The sequence below is a fragment of the Ovis aries genome, chromosome Y (genome assembly GCF_016772045.2).
Source record: "Ovis aries strain OAR_USU_Benz2616 breed Rambouillet chromosome Y, ARS-UI_Ramb_v3.0, whole genome shotgun sequence".
Lineage (NCBI taxonomy): Eukaryota > Metazoa > Chordata > Mammalia > Artiodactyla > Bovidae > Ovis > Ovis aries.
This window is the reverse complement of record NC_082741.1, coordinates 13,679,501-13,696,647: the sequence shown is the minus strand read 5'-3', so window position 1 is coordinate 13,696,647 and position 17,147 is coordinate 13,679,501. Positions and strand designations below refer to the sequence as shown.

The window sequence follows — 17,147 nt, the reverse complement described above, 5'->3', positions numbered from 1 at the left end:
CACCATCCAGTGTTTCAGTGATGTTTCCTGCTCAGTGTTTCAGTGATGTTTCCTGCTCAACTGCTTCTTCATTCTCTGCAGAAAATACACTAGCAATAATTTATCACAATCCAGTGTGTTAATTCTGGTATATGTTTCAAAAGATCCTTTTCCCACCCAAGGTTGAGCACACTCTTAGTTTATCACCATCCATTGATTCAGTGCTATTACATTTCATTGATTTTTCAACTACCACAGGTCATTATACACAATGCTTTATCATGATACAGTTTCAGTGTTGTAACATGCTCCTTGTGCTTCCTTCCCTATACAAGATCAAACACAGACCATTTGAAGTATGAACATATAGTATTTCAGTCATGAAACCCACTTCAAGTGGTTCTTCACTTACTCCACAACAAATACACCATCTAGGTTACCGACATTCATTGTTTCAATGTTGTAGCACATACTAATGGCTGCTTCACTAACTCCAAGTCAAACACATTCAGTGTTTTACCACTATCTTGGGTTTCAGATCTTTGACATGCTTCAAGAGCTCCTGAAACTACTCACGGCCAAAGGCACTCCATAGATTTTTTGTTGCTGGCTGTTATTTGTTGTTCAGTCATTCAGTCATCTCCAACTCTTCATAATCCCATGGACTGCAGTATATCACGCCTTCTTGCCCTCGACCATCTCCCGGAGCTTGTTCAAACTCAAATCCACTGGGTCGGTGATGCCATCCAAGTATCTGGTCCTCCATCGTCCCCTTCTTCTGCTCCAATCTTTTGCAGCATCAGAGTCTTTGCCAATGAGTTGGCGCTTCACATCAGATAGCCATAATATTGGAGCTTCTGCCTCAGCATCAGCCCCTCCAGTGAATTTTCAGGATTGATTTCCTTTAGGGTTGACTGGATTGAATTCCTTGCAGCCCAAGGGACTCACAAGAGTGGTCTCCAAGATTGTGGTTCAAAAGCATCAGTTCCTTGATGACTGTGGCTTTGTAGTAGAGCCTGAAGTCAGGCAAGTTGATTCCTCCAGTTCCATTCTTCTTTCTCAAGATTGCTTTGGCTATTCGAGGTTTTTTGTATTTCCATACAAATCTTGAAATTATTTGTTCTAGTTCTGTGAAAAATGTGGCTGGTAGCTTGATAGGGATTGCATTGAATTTGTAAATTACTTTGGGTAGTATACTCATTTTCACTATATTGATTTTTCTGATCTATGAACATGGTATATTTCTCCATCTATTAGTGTCCTCTTTGATTTCTTTCATCAGTGTTTTGTAGTTTTCCATATATAGGTCTTTAGTTTCTTTAGGTAGATATATTCCTAAGTATTTTATTATTTTCATTGTAATGGTGAATGGAATTGTTTCCTTAATTTCTTTTTTCTACTTTCTCATTATTCGTGTATAGGAATGCAAGGGATTTCTGTGTGTTGATTTTATATCCTGCAACTTTACTGTATTCATTGATTAGCTCTAGTAATTTTCTGGTGGAGTCTTTAGGGTTTTCCATCGCAGCACTGTTTATAATAGCCAGGACATGGAAACAACCTAGATGTCCATCAGCAGATGAATGGATAAGAAAGCTGTGGTACATATACACAATGGAGTATTACTCAGCCATAGAAAAGAATTCACTTGAATCAGTTCTGTGAGATGGATGAAACTGGAGCCGATTATACAGAGTGAAGTAAGCCAGAAAGAAAAACACCAATACAGTATACTAACACATATATATGGAATTTAGAAAGATGGCAATGACAACCCTGTATGCAAGACAGGAAAAAAAGACACAGATGTGTATAATGGAATTTTGGACTCAGAGGGAGAGGGAGAGGATTTGATGATTTGGGAGAATGGCATTCTAACATGTATACTATCATGTAAGAATTGAATCGCCAGTCTATGTCTGACGCAGGATACAGCATGCTTGGGGCTGGTGCATGGGGATGACCCAGAGAAATGTTATGGGGAGGGAGGTGGGAGGGGGGTTCATGTTTGGGAATGTATGTAATAATTAAAGATTTTAAAAGTTTTAAAAATAAAATAAAATTAAAAAAGAAAAAAAATAAATAAGTAAACTTTTAATTTAAAAAAGAAAAGTATCAGTTCTTTAATGTTCAGCCTCCTTTATGTTCTAACTTACATTGTCACATGACTTATTAAACACACACACACACACACACACAAATATAGCTCTGACTATATGGACCCTTCTTGGCAAAGGAATGTCTCTGCTCTTTAACATGCAGTCTAGGTTAGTCACTGCTTTTCTTCCAAGAAACACGTGTCGTTTAATTTCATAGCAGCAGTCATCATCTGCCATGATTTTGGGATCCAAGAAAACGGAAGTCTGTCATTGTTACCATTGTTTTCCCATCTATTTGCCATGAAATAATAGGCCCAGATGCCATGATCTTTGTTTTTTGAATGTTGAGTCTTAAACCAGCTTTTTCACTCTCCTCTTCCACCTGCATCAAGAGGCTCTTTAGATATTCTTTGCTTTATGCTATATCGGTGGTATCATCTGCATATCTGAAGTTATTGATATTTCTATTGATATTTCTATTTTTCTCTTAATTTCAGCTTGTGTTTCCTCCAGCCCAAGATGTGTTCTGCATGTAAGTTAAATAAACAGGGTGACAAATATAGTAGTGTTTTTTTTTTTCCCAATTTAAAACCATCTGTTCTTCTGTATCTGGTTCTCACTGGTTGTTTCTTGACCTGGACACAGGTCTCTCAGGAGGCAGGTAGGTAGTCTGGTATTCCCATGTCTTTAAGAATTTTCTGCAGTTAGTTGTGATCCACACAGTGGATTTTTATCATAGTCAATAAAACAGAAATAGATTTTTTTTTAAAGAATATTCTTGCTTTTTCCATGATCCAATGGATGTTGCCAATTTGACCTCTGGTTTCTATCTTTTCTAAATCCAGTTTCAACATTTGCAACTTCTAGGTTAATGTGCTGTTAAAGTCCCGCCTGGAGAATTGTGGGCATGCCTTTGTTCGATTCACTTCAGTTGCTCAGTTGTGTCTGACTGTTTGTGAAGCCATGGGCTACAGCAAACCAGGCCTCGCTGTCCATCACCAACTCCCGCAGTTTACTGAAATTCATGTCCTTTGAGTCGGTGATGCCATCTAACCGTCTCATCCTCTGTCCTCCCCTTCTCCTCCTGCTTTCAATCTTCCCAAACATCAGGGTCCTTTCAAATGAGTCAGCTCTTCACATCAGTTGGCCAAAGTATTGGAGTTTCAGCTTTAACATCAGTCCTTCCAATGAATATTCATGATTGATCTTTAGGATGGACTGGTTGGATCTCCTTGCAGTCCAATGGACTCTCAAGAATCTCCTCCAACACCACAGTTCCAAAGCATCAATTCTTTGGTGCTCAGCTTTCTTCATAATTCAACTGTTACATCCATACATGCCTACTGGAAAAATCATAGTCTTAACTAGGTGGAGCTTTGTTGGCACATTAACACCTCTGCTTTTTAATATGCTGTCTCAGTTCAGGTCAGTTCAGTCATGTCCGACTCTTTGCGACCCCATGAATCGCCACAAGCCAAGCCTCCCTGTCCATCACCAACTCCCTTAGTTCACTCAGACTCACATCCATCAAGTCAGTGATGCCATCCAGCCATCCAGCCATCTCAGTTGTTCATAAATTGTTTTCCAAGAAGTTAGTGTGTGAAATAAGGGAGTTGTGTGATACTTCAAACATTCTTTTGCATTGCCATTCTTTGGATTTCACATGAAAAACTGACCTTTTCCAGTCCTGCAGCCACTGCTGAGTTTTCCAAGTTTTCTGGCATACTGAGTGCAGCACTTCAACACTATCATCTTTTAGAATTTGAAATAGCTCAACTGGTGTTCCATCACCTCCACTATCTTTATTGGTAGTGATGCTCACAGGCACTTGATTGCACACTCCAAGATGTGTGGCTGTAGGTGAGTGATCACACCATCATGGCTATCTGGGTCACTGGGATCTTTTTGGATAGTTCTTCTATGTATTCTTCCATGCATTCACCACTCCTTAATATCTTCCACTTCTTTTAGGTTCATACCTTTTCTGTCCTTTATTGTGCCCATAGGTGCATGAAATTCTCCCTTGATACCTCTTATTTTCCTGAAGAGATCTCTAGTCTTTCCCAGTCTCTCATTCCCACTCAGTAGTTTAGCAACATTTATTGTTTCATGGATGTGACATGCTTCCAGTGCAGCTTCTTCAACTTGAATTCTTACACTCCCAGTACTGTATCACAATCCCATGTTTCAGTACTGGGACCTGCTTCTTCTCAATGCCAGATCAAACACACTCAGTACTTTATCACCATAGAGTATTCAGTGCATTAACATGTGACACTTTCCAGTGTTTCCTTGTCACCTGGGACTAATCACCCAGTGGTATAAGTGCCATACTCTATTTTAGTGCTGTTACACAGATCAAGTGCTTCATTTTTTGAAGATAAAACACACTCATCATCCAGTGTCTCAGTGCAGAGACATGCTTGAGGAGCTTCTTCATCCACCCAGTCAAACACTCCCAGGAGTTTTTCACCATCCAGTGTTCAAGGTCTGCGACATGCTTCAAGTGCTTCTTTGTGTACACGGGGTCAAAGACACCCAGTAGTTTGTCATTATCCAGTGTTTCAATTATGCAACATGCTTCTGGGTTTCTTCATTCTCTCAGGGCATCACACCAAGTAGCTTATCGCGATCCAGTGTTTCAGGGTTACAGCATGCTTCCAGAGCTTCTTTTTCTTCCTGGGTTAAACATAGCAAATACCTTGCCCCCATCCACGTTTGAGTTCTGTGAAATGGATCATGTGCTTCTTGTCTACCCTAAATCAAGTACACTCAACAGTTTGTCACCATCCAGTGTTTCATGTTGGTGATAAGGTTCAGATACTTCCCTATGCACTCTGGGTCATACACACCCTGTTGTTTATCACCTCCTGTTTCAGTTTTTTGATATGCATCAGTTGCTTCTTGTCCATCCTGGGTCACACACACCAGTAGTTTAGCAACATCCAATGTTTCAGTACTGCAACATATTTGAAGAATTTTGCCACACACCACCGTTCAGAAATACCCAATTGTTTATCAGCATCCCATGCCTCAGTTTGAGGACTTGCCTCAAGTGCTTCTTCACAGCCCTAGACAAAACACACCTAGTAGATTATCACCATCCATTGTTTCAGTCCTGTGGCATGATTCATGTGCTTCTTCATCCTCTCTAGGTGAAGCACATGCAGTAGCTTATCACCATTTAGTGTTTCCATTTTATGGCAGATTCCAGGACGTTTCCATCCTCACCAGGCCAAACACACTCAAACATTAACACCATCCAGTGTTTTACTCTGTGACATTCCTCCAGTCTTCCTCATTACCCCAAGTCAAACACACCCGTAACATTCACCACCTACTGTTCCAATGCCAAGATCCACTTCAATGGTGTGTTCATTCTCCCCATTTAAAGACATTCACTAGGCTATCACCATACAGTGCGGAAGTTCAGTGACATGCCTCCAGTGCTTCTCCACCCATCCAATGTCAAGCCCAGCTGGTAGTTATTGACCGTTCAACGTTTCATTGTGTGACATGCTTCAAGTGCTTCTCTATTCACCCAGGTCAAATGTGCCCAAGACTATTAAAAAAAAAAAAAAAACTTGGAAAAGAAAGAAAAAAATCACACTTTAAGGGGTGATCAGTTCAGTTCAGTCACTCATTCATGTCCAACTCTTTGTTATCCCATGAACCGCAGCAAGCCAGGCCTCCCTGTCCATCATAACTCCCATGGGTAACCCAAACCTATGTCCACTGAGCCGGTGATACCATCCATCCATCTCATCCTCTGATGTCCCCTTCTCCTCCTGCCCTCAATCGTTCCCAGCAACAAGATGCTTTCAAATGAGCCAGCTCTTCACATCAGGTGGCCAAATTATTGGAGTTTCAGCTTCAACATCAGTCCTTCCAATGAACACTAAGGACTGATTTCCTTTAGGATGGACTGGTTGGATCTCTTAGCAGTCCAAGGGACTCTCAAGAGTCTTCTTAAACACCCAGTTCAAAAGCATCAATTCTTCAGTGCTCAGGCTTCTTTATATTCCAACACTTACATCCACACATGACTGCTGGAAAAACCATAGCCTTGACTAGATGGACCTTTCTTGACAAAGTAAAGTCTTTGTTTTTAAATATGAATATTAATAATCATAAATCAATAATAATCGATTATCAACAATAATCAATAATAATCAATAACTAATCATCTAGGTTGGTCATAGGTTTCCTTCCAAGGAGTAAGCGTCTTTTAATTCCATGGCTGCAGTCACCACCTGCAGTTATTTTGGAGCCCAGAAATATAAAGGCATCTTCTGTTTCCACTGTTTCCCCACCTATTTGCCATGAAGTGATGGCGTCTTAGCTTTTTAAATGTTGAGCAATAAGCCAACTTATTCACACTCCCATTTCACTTTCATCAAGAGGCTCTAGTTTGTCTTCACTTTCTGCCATAAGGGTGGTGTCATCTGCATATTTCAGGTTATTGATATTTCTCCGTCAACTTGTTTACACCTTGAGATTCCTCCAGCCCAGTGTTTCCCGTTACATAGTCTGTGTAGAAGTTAAATAAGCAGGGTGACAATTACACAGCCTTGAGGTATTCCTTTTCCTTTTTGGAACCAGTCTGTTGCTCTATTTCCAGTTCTAACTGTTGCTTTCTGACCGTCATACAAGTTTATCAAGAGGCAAGTCAGGTGGTCTGATATTCCCATCTCCTTCAGAATTTCCCAAAGTTCATTGTAATCCATACCGTCAAAGTCTCAATAAAACAGAAGTAGATCTTCTCTCCTGGTTTTTCAATGATCCATCAGATGATGGCAATTTGATCTTGGTTCCTCTGCCTTTTGGAAAACCAACTCGAATATCTGGAAGTTCCTGGTTGATGTATTGCTGAAGCATGGCTTGGATAATTTTGACCATTAATTTAGTAGCATATGAGATGAGTGCAACTGTGTAGAAGTTGGAGAATTCTTTGGAATTGCCTTTCTTTGGGATCGGAGTGAAAACTGCCCTTTTTCCAGTCCTGTGGCCAGTGCTGAATTTTCCACATTTGGTGCCATGTTGAGTGCATCCCTTTCATAGCATTGTCTTTTGGGATTTGAATTAGCTCAACTGGAATTCTATCACCTCCACTAGCTTTCTTTGCAGTGATGCTTCCTAAGACCCCCTTGAGTTTACATTCCAGGATGTCTGGCTCTAGGTGAATGATCACATCATCATGATTATCTGGGTCATGAATATCCTTAATGTACAGTTCTTCTGTGTATTTTTGCTACCTCTTCTTAATATCTCCTCCTTCTGTTAGGCCCATACCCCTACTGTCCTTTATTGAGCCCATCTTTGCATGAAATGTTTGCTTGGTATCTCTAATTTTTGGAGGAGATCTCTAGTCTTCCCCATTCTATTGTTTCCTCTATTTCTTTGCTTCAGTGAGTGTGGCCCAATTCAAAAGCTCTCTTCCCACTCTGGTCAGTCATAGCCAATAATTTGTACCAATCAGTGTCCAGTGCGGTGACATATGACCAATTTCAATTCTTCCTTAATGAAGTGAGTAAAAATAATAATAATAATAATAATCCAGGAGTTTATCAATACACAGTGCTTCATGGCTGCCCCTGGATTTGAGTACTTCCTCACCTACTTCAGGTTAACATAGTCATTTGTCACCATTCATTGTTTCAGTACACTGACAGTCTTCAAATGCTTCTACATTAATCCTGGTGCAAAATTTCTAGTAGTTTTAAACAGCCGGGGTTTTAGTTTTGGAGCATGACCCAATGGCTTCTTTATTCTCACCCATAAACCAAACTCCGTGGTTTGTTGCCATCTAGTGTATACATAAAGTGACATGCTGAAAAAGCTTCATCATCTACCCTAGATCTAGACAGTCAGTCTTTCGTTTCCATATCAGCGTTTCAATGCTGTGACATGATTTGAAATGTTGTTTGTGCACACTGAGGCATACACAGCCAGTAGTTCACCATCCTCCAGTGTTTCAGGACTTGATAAGAATAAATGATCTTGGTCCCACTAACGTCAATATACTCACCATTCATAACCATCTTGTTTCACTGCCGTGACATAATGTCAACTGCTTCTTCATCCATTCCTGTGTCAAACAAACTCAGTAGTTTTTTTTGTGTGTGTTTTTTTTTCCCATCTAGTGCTAGTGTTCAGTACTATGAAATGATTCTGGAGCCTCTGTGTCCATCCCAGCTCAAACATAGTCAGTATTCCCAATCAATGTTTCAGTGATGTCACATGCTTCAAGTGCTTTCTTCATTCACTCCATATCAAGTACATGCAGTCGTTCATAAGCATGCAATGTTTCAGTTGTGTGACATGCTTCAAATGTTTCTCTAATCCACTTGAGCTGAAACATACCCAGTAGCTTATGACCATTGGTGTTTCAGTGCTTTGACATGTTTCAAGTCCTTCTTCTTGTTCGCCATGCTGAACGCATGCAATAGTTTATCACCATCAGTTGTTTCAGTTCTGTTACATTCTTCAAGTCTTGTTTCATATACTCTGGTTCAAATACACCTAGAAGTTGTTCACCATCAACTGTTGAGTTCTGTGATATGTCTCAATTGTTTCTGTACATACCAGTTCATACACACTCATACATTTATCACCATCCTGTGTTTTAGGGCTGTCATATGGTTAAATGAGTCCCTTTCCTACCCCAGGTCAAATACACCCAGTATTCATCAACATCCAGTCTTTCAGCCATGTGAAAAAATTCAAGTGCTTTATCATCCATTCTTGGAAGATGCATCCAACAATTTATCGAATTCCAGTGCTTCAGTGCTGTGAATTTTTTAAGTGTTTCTGCATCCAAATAGCTCAGGCATGATTAATAGATTATAACCACCACTGGTTCAGTTTTATACCATGGCTTAAGTGCATCTCCATCTACTTTAGGTGGAACACACTCAGTAATTACCACCATCCTGTAAATCATAGGTAAAGCCTTCTTGGAATGCTTCTTTGTCTACTGTGGGACAAACACACCTAGCAGTTTTTCACCATTCAGTGTTTCAGTGCTGTGACAACTTCCACTGTTTCTTCGTGTACTACAGGTCATCATGCCAAGTGTCTTGTAACTACTAGCTTGCACTCTAGAGAACATATCTCTCCACTACTGAGAATGAGCAGTAGAGCATGCATCTCACCATTACTAAGACCCATTTCTAATCACACAGGCCACTTCTGCAGTGGCTAAACTCTGGAGGAAATGTGACAATACTATTGATACTGTATTCTAGAACACACATCTTACCATTACTGAACCGGTGTTCTACAGCAGGCTTAACACAACTACTGCTTGCATTCTGGAAGTGTCATCCTACCTCTACTAAGTCAACATTATACGGCATACATGGTCCAACTTCTGAGTTTGCACTACGGAATACACATTATGCCACTACTGAGCAAGCTCTAGTGTATACATGACAACGTACTGATCCCCACATCAAAGGACAATGTCGAAAATTATTCAACGTACTGCACAATTGTGCTCATTTCACATAATAAGCAATAAAATGTTCAAAATACTTTGTGCTAGGCTTCAAAGTATGTGAACCAAGAACTTCCAAATATATACGATGGATTTAGAAAAGGCAGAGGAATGAGGGCTTATACTGCCCACATCCATTGCCTACTAGAGAAAGTAGGAAGTCAAGAGATACCTGGGATAACAGGCAAGTTTGACCTTGGAGTACATATGAAGTACGGCAAAGGCTAACAGAATTCCCTAAGAGAACTCACCATTTATAGAAATCACCCTCTTCCAATAACACAAGAGATGACTCTAGAGATGATCAATGCTGAAATCAGATTGATTATGTTCTTTGCAGCTGAAGATGGAGAAGCTCCATACAGTCGGAAAAAAAAAAAAAAAAAAAACAAGACTGAGCAGTGACATGGCTCAGGTCAGAAATGCCTTAAAGCAAACTTCAGACTTAAATTGAGGAAAGTATGGAAACCACTAGACCATTTTGGTTGACCAAAATCAATCCCTTATGATTACACAGTGGATGTGACAAATAGATTTGAGGGATTAGATCTTATAGACAGACTACCTGGAGAACTATGGACCAAGGGTCATGACACTCTGCATGAGACAATGAACAAAAGCATACCCAAGAAAAATAAATGCAAAACGGCAAACGGTTTGTCTGAGGAGGCCTTACAAATAGCTTAGAAAAGAAGAGAAGCTAAAGGCATAGGAGAAAAGGGAAGATAATCCATTTGAATGTAATTTTCTTAAGAATAGCAAGGGGAGATAAGAAAGCCTTCCTCAGTGATCAATGCACAGAAAAAGAGAAAAACAATAGGATGACAAAAAACAGAGATCACCTCAAGAATGTTACAGATACCAAGGGAACATTTCATGCAAAGATGGGCACAATGAAGGAGAGAAACTATATGGACCTAATACAAGCAGATATATTAAGAAGCAGTGGCAAGAATATACAAAAGAACTGAACTAAAGAAGAAAGAAGAAAGAAGAAGAAGAAGAAAGATGAAGAAGGAGGAGGGGGAGGAGGAGGGGGAGGAGGAGGGGAAGAAGGAGAAGGAGAAGAAGAAAAGAAGAAGAAAGAAAGAAGAAGAAGGAAAGAAGAAGAAGGAGGAGGAGGAGGAGAAGAAAAGAAGAAGGAAGAAAGAAGAAAAGAAGAAGGAAGGAAGAAGAAGAAAAGAAGAAGAAGAAGAAAGAAAGAAGAAGAAAGAAGAAGAAGAAAAGACGAAGAAGACGAATAAAGGAAGAAGAAGACAACGATGAAGAAGAAGACGACGACGACGACGAAGACGACGATGAAGAAGAAGATGAAGGAGACGAAGAAAAGAAGAAGAAGAAGAAGAAAAGAAGAAAGAAAGAAGAAGAAGGAAAGAAGAAGAAGGAGGAGGAGGAGGAGGAGAAGAAAAGAAGAAGGAAAAAAGAAGAAAAGAAGAAGGAAGGAAGAAGAAAAGAAGAAGAAGAAGAAAGAAAGAAGAAGAAAGAAGAAGAAGAAAAGAAGAAGAAGACGAAGAAGACGAATAAAGGAAGAAGAAGACAACGATGAAGAAGAAGACGACGACGACGACGAAGACGACGATGAAGAAGGAGATGAAGGAGACGAAGAAAAGAAGAAGAAGAAAAGAAGAAAGAAAGAAGAAGAAGAAAAGAAGAAGAAGTAGAAGAAGTAGAAGACGAAGACGAAGACGAAGACGAAGAAGAAGAAGAAGAAGGAGAAGGAGAAGGAGAAGGAGAAGGAGAAGGAGAAGGAGAAGGAGAAGAAGGAGAAGGAGAAGAAGGAGACCCTAATGATACAGATAACTGTGATGGTGTCTTTACTCACCCAGAACCAGACATCCTGGAATGTGAAATCAAGTAGCCCTTAGTACATAACTATGAACAAAGTTACTAGAGGTGATGTGTTTCCAGTTGTGGAATTTCAAGTTCTACCAGATCATGCCATTAAAATCCTGCACTCAATATGCCAGCAAGTTTGAAAAGCTCAGCATTGGCCATGGAACTGGGAAAGGTTAGTGTAAACTCCAATCCTAAAGAAAGGCTATGCCAAAGAATGTTCAAACTAACACACAATTGCACACATCTCACATGTAAGCAAAGTCATGTTCTAAGTTCTCCGAGCTAGGCTCCAGCAGTACATGAACTGAGAACTTCCAGATGTTAAAGCTGGATTTAGAAAAGTCAGAGAAACCAGAGATCAAATTGGCAGCATCCATTGGATCAGCGAAAAAGCAGAGGAGTTCAAGAAAAACATCTACATCTGATTTGGACAATCCCAAAGGTTTTGACTGTGTGAATGACAACAAACTATGGAAAATTCTTGAAAAGATGCAAATACCAGAACTCTTTAGCGGCCTCCTGAGAAACCTATAGGCATGTCAAGAAGTAACACTTAGAACTGGACCTAGAACAATGTGCTAGTTTCAAATTGGGAAAGGAGTACATCGAGGCTGTATATTGTCATGTGGCTTATTTAACTTATATTCAGCACATCATGTGAAATGCCAGGCTGGATGAAGCCCAAACTAGAATCAAGATTGCCTGGAGAAATATCAATAACCTCAGATATGCAGGTGACGCCACATATATGACAGAAAGTGGAGAATAACTAAAGAGCATATTGATGGGAAGAAAGAAGACAGTGAAAAACCTAGCTTAAAATTTGATATTGAAAAAAATGAAGATCATGGCATCTGGCCCCGTCACTTCCCATCAAATAGGGAAATCATGGGGAAAAATGGAAACAGTGATAGACTTTATTTTCTCGGGCTCCAAAATCACTGCAGATGGTGACTGCAGCCATGGAATTAAAAGGTGCTAGGTCATTGGAAGAAAAGCTGTAACCATCTAAAGAGCATATGCAAAAGCAGAGGCATTACTTTGCAATTAATGGTCTATCAGGTCATACCTATGGAGTTTCCATTACTCATGTATGGACAGGAGAGTTGGACTATACAGGAAGCTGCGCATGGAATAATTGATGATTTTGAAGTGTGGTGTTGGAGAAGACTCTTCAGAGTTCCTTGGACTGCAAGGAGATCAAAGCAGTTAATCCTAAAGGAAATCAGCCCTGAATATTCATTGGAAGTTCTTTTGCTCAAGCTGAAATTCTGATACTTTGGCCCCGATGCAAAGAACTGAGTATAGGAAAAGGCCTGATGCTGGGAAAGCTTGAGGGCAGAGGGAGAAGAGCCTAGCAGAGGATGAGATGGTCAGACTGTACAACTAATTTGATGCACATGAGTTTGAGCAAACTCTCCGAGTCAGTGATGGACAGTGAGGCCTGGCATGCTTCATAATAAGGAACATTACATTCCTTAGCATGTTGCAGAGAGTTACTATGACTGAGCAACTGAACAACAGCAGAATAATACATTTCAATAAGAAGTGAAGACACAACTTTCGAGAAGATGCTCAGAGAAAAATAGAGAAAAAATATCAATCTACTTTTACTGCTATTGATACAAGTTTTTCCATATTTAAATAAGGCTTTCCTGAAGTATGTGAATTCTAATTTGTTTTTTCACCTCAGAGAGGTGTGTTGATGAAGTCATGATGCACAGAGACATGTCAGTTCTCACAGTCTCCCTTAATAAAATCATGATGTACTTAAGGAGCTAGGGGTATTTTTCCATGGGAATGAAATATTTTGATGAGGAACTCTTTAATACTTTAGAAAATGTTAATTACTGTACTTAAATTTGTTTGGAATATTTGTATTTGTAGTCTTTCCTTCGGTATCTGAAGATACTTTAGCCCTAACAACAATGCAGGGTTTTCCAACCAAAACCCTGAAACAGAACAGCTCACCACACTCTAAAAGCACATTAGAAAAGCGTCAATTTGCTATTCAAATCAGTGAGGATTATACCCAAATTAAAGAATGGCAAAAAACAGCTTGAAGAACATCACTAGAGCCTGCTAAAAGAAATCAATATGGGGTTTATGGTATGAACGGTTAGAGTAGATGAAACTTGAATTATATTAATGGAAAATATTTAAAAGTTTCCTAGTGTGTGGGCAGAATGAGAAGTCTCCTCAGAAACTAAAACAAACAAAACAAATCTACACATTCTTTTAGAAAATCCAAATGGCTTCAGAATGAAATATAAAGGTGCAGAAGAGAGAGCTAACAGCTTAAGTAGATGTATGTATACTCGAATTATTTGAGCAACATGATGTTTCACAGGCTTTTACGCATTCACACCACAAATTTGAACTCTGCTGGTTGGGATGTCCTTACCTCTCATCCTGGTTAACTCTTGCACAGAATATTTTTATTCTGTGATATATTTGTTCCAATCAGTATTGTTCTATCATATTTTTAAAAATAAGTATTTTTGCGCTTTCAACATGCAAAGTATATGTGCTTGTTGCTACATATATGTAACTACACTTCTATGTTAAACTAAGTCACTGCTTTTTTCAAGGTCTTATTTATTTTATTATTTTTAAAATTGCATTTATTTTGGCGGGGCCCAGTAGCCATGGATGTTCAAGGGCTTTCTCTAGCTGAGGCAAGTGGTATGGCGCACTTCAATATAGTGCATAGCCTTCCCATTGCGACATTTATTTTGTTGGAGAACACTGGCTCTAGTTTTGGTACATGAGCTCCTGAGTTGTGGCCCATGAGCTTAGTTACACTTCAGCATGTGGGATCTTCCCAGACAGGGATCATCGGGAAGCTGACTATTAATCGTTGGATCACTAGGGTAGTTCTGAACAAACACAGACTATACAGGCTAGAAGTTGGATACAATACATATGAGAGCCAAGAAGTACTTCTTAAGTAGATATTGTGTTGCTTTGGGGGATTCACCTGCTGCCTCAGTGGTAAAAATCCACCTCCCAGTGTAGATGACCCAGGGTTGAGAAATCCCTGAGTTGGGAAGATAGATTTTCTGGAAGAGAGAATGAAAACCAACCTCAGTATTTTTTCCTGGGAAATTCCATGGGCAGAGGAGCCTGGTCATCTATAGTCGATGGAGATGAAAAAGAGAAGGAAATGACTTAGCAACTCATCATGACCACCACCACCATGTTGTTTTGGCAGATAAAGTAGATAGTTTGTTTAAATGAGCTTTGTGTGGAATGTCTGAAAAGTAGTCAGAACTTTTGATTATTAAAACTATGCATAAGTAAAAGGCATTTTTATTTTATTGTGTGTAAAAATCCTTTACAATATTGACTGAGAATTTTTATAATATATTGCCAGAGAATTTAGCCAATCATTATCTACATTAATTTAGTTCTCTTTTGAATCCATGTCTTAAAACAGCAACTGATTTCAGGTATATTCTTGCTTTGGTATCCATCTTGAATTAGATTTTATTTATTTATTTATTTATTGAAAGCAGCATTTCAGTAGGTTTAAATCATTTATTTAATCATTTAATATTTTCTACTACAACAACTAGCCTCTAACAAGGGAAAAGTCACTCCATTTCTCCTCTGATTTTATAGGGAAAAGAGAGCAGTAAAGAAACGTTGTTTTTTTTTTTTTTTTTTTTTTTCGGGGTTAAAATACTCTTTCTAAGGGAGACCTCCAAATCTCAAGCTTTTCAATCATCTTTTCTTTTTAATCTATTTTGGTTTCCCGGCTGGGGCCGGGAGGAGGCTGACCGGGTTGGTTTTGATCTGATAAATGCACGCATCCCCCCCGTGAAGGGGGTCAGCCCCCATCGGCATGTATTAGCTCTAGAATTACCACAGTTATCCAAGTAGGAGAGGAGCGAGCGACCAAAGGAACCATAACTGATTTAATGAGCCATTCGCAGTTTCACTGTACCCGCCGTGCGTACTTAGACATGCATGGCTTAATCTTTGAGACAAGCATATGCTACTGGCAGGATCAACCAGGTAGGGGGAAGCGAGCACGACGACGAGGAGCCGGGCGTGCCGGTGGGGGCGGGGGGAAGAGGCGCGAGCCGGGACGGAGACCGCCCCCCGTGAGGTGAGGAAGCCGGGAGGCGGGGGGGAGTCGTGAAGGGCGCTCACCGGGCCGGGAGACCCGACCGCCCCGGTCCCGCCCGCGGCGAGGATGCCCGACCGCGCGACGCGCCCTCGGGTCCGCGAGGGTCGCGGCGCGCCGCCGCCACCGCGCGGGAGGCACGAGGGGGAGGGGCGGGGTGGTGCGGCGGGAGGAGGAGGGCGGCGGGCCCCCCTCCTTTCTCCCTCCTCCACCCCTCCCGGCCCGTGCCGCCACACCGGGGACTGCCGACGCGCGCCCTCGGCGTCCGTCCGTCCACCCACCCCAGAGCGAGGCGGGGGAGGCCGGGCGGCTCTGACTGTTTCTGGTCTGCTTAGTCTCATACTCATGTCTGACTCTTTGTGACCCTCTGGACTATAGCCCGTCATGCTCCTCTATCTATGGGGTTTCTCCAGGCAAGAATACTGCAATGGGTTGTCAGGCCACTCTTTCAGTGGATATCTCATAGCAGATGGATTTTTAACCATCTGAACCACCAAGGAAGCCTAAAGAATACTAGAGTAAGAGTGGTCTATTGCCTCTCCAGAAAACCCTCTCAAACCAGAACTCAAACGGGTCTCCTGAATTGCGTCAGATTCTTAAGCAGGTGACCTACCAGGGAAGCCCTAGTTTCTGCTAAAAAGTACCAATTGTCGTTCCTTATTATGTGGACTCACTGATCATATGTCATGATTAAGTAGGAGAAATTTTTCAGTACAAAGTTTCATATTTGAAGTGAAAAACAATTTTTTTCTTTGAATAAAATTATACCATATTGATGAAACTACCCAATAAACACTATATACTAAAATTAGAAAAATTTTTTTTTTCTTTTTTCAAAAAAACGCAAGGAACATAGCCTGGAAAATGGTCTTCCATACAGTTTAAAGAGGACTATTCTGAAGCTGTAGGGTCAGAGCCAGTACACATAAATTTCTTAAAGTGGAAAATAAATGAGTGAAACATATATAGTGGTAAAAGAATCCTGTTAACCACAAAATATAGATCTGGTAACAGTGATGTTAGTGTTTTCCTAGGCAAGAATCTGGAATCATTAACCTTCTTAATTATCTTAACTGACTAGGAAGACACAACTCCAAATCACACAAAAGCACAATCTCATTTTCGTATCCTGATTTTTCCAGAGCATACACTGATGATAGACAACCGCAGTAGATTTTTACTTCTCCATTCAAGTGGATACCCAGTGACTATTCTCCATGGCTAAAGCAGATGGACAGGGAGGCCTGGCATGCTGCGATTCATGGGGTCGCAAAGAGTCAGACACGACTGAGCCACTGAACTCACTGAACTGAAAGCAGATGTTCAATATTTGTTTCACGGGTCAAAAATAGGGTATCTAGCATAAAGTTCCAGCAAAAAATGTATCTAGCCAGAATATTCAGTAATACTTAAATAGGTGAAAAGGTTTTCCATCACTATGAAAAAAATCTAAACATTTTCTTTCTGAAGAGAAAGTATTGTTTTGCTTGTTTGTTTACAGTAACATTAAACTTGACTCTATCACTCCAACACTGAATACACAGACTAGGGGATCTATCCCTGCCACCAACAGTTCCTAGCTTAGTGGACCTAAATATTTCAA

At 40.4% G+C, this 17,147-nt stretch overlaps 1 pseudogene; it reads left to right on the top strand.

Annotated features, from left to right (window-relative positions):
* Nucleotides 1-17,147, top strand: part of LOC132659081 (testis-specific Y-encoded protein 1-like) — a 370,693-nt pseudogene that overhangs the window by 324,835 nt on the left and 28,711 nt on the right.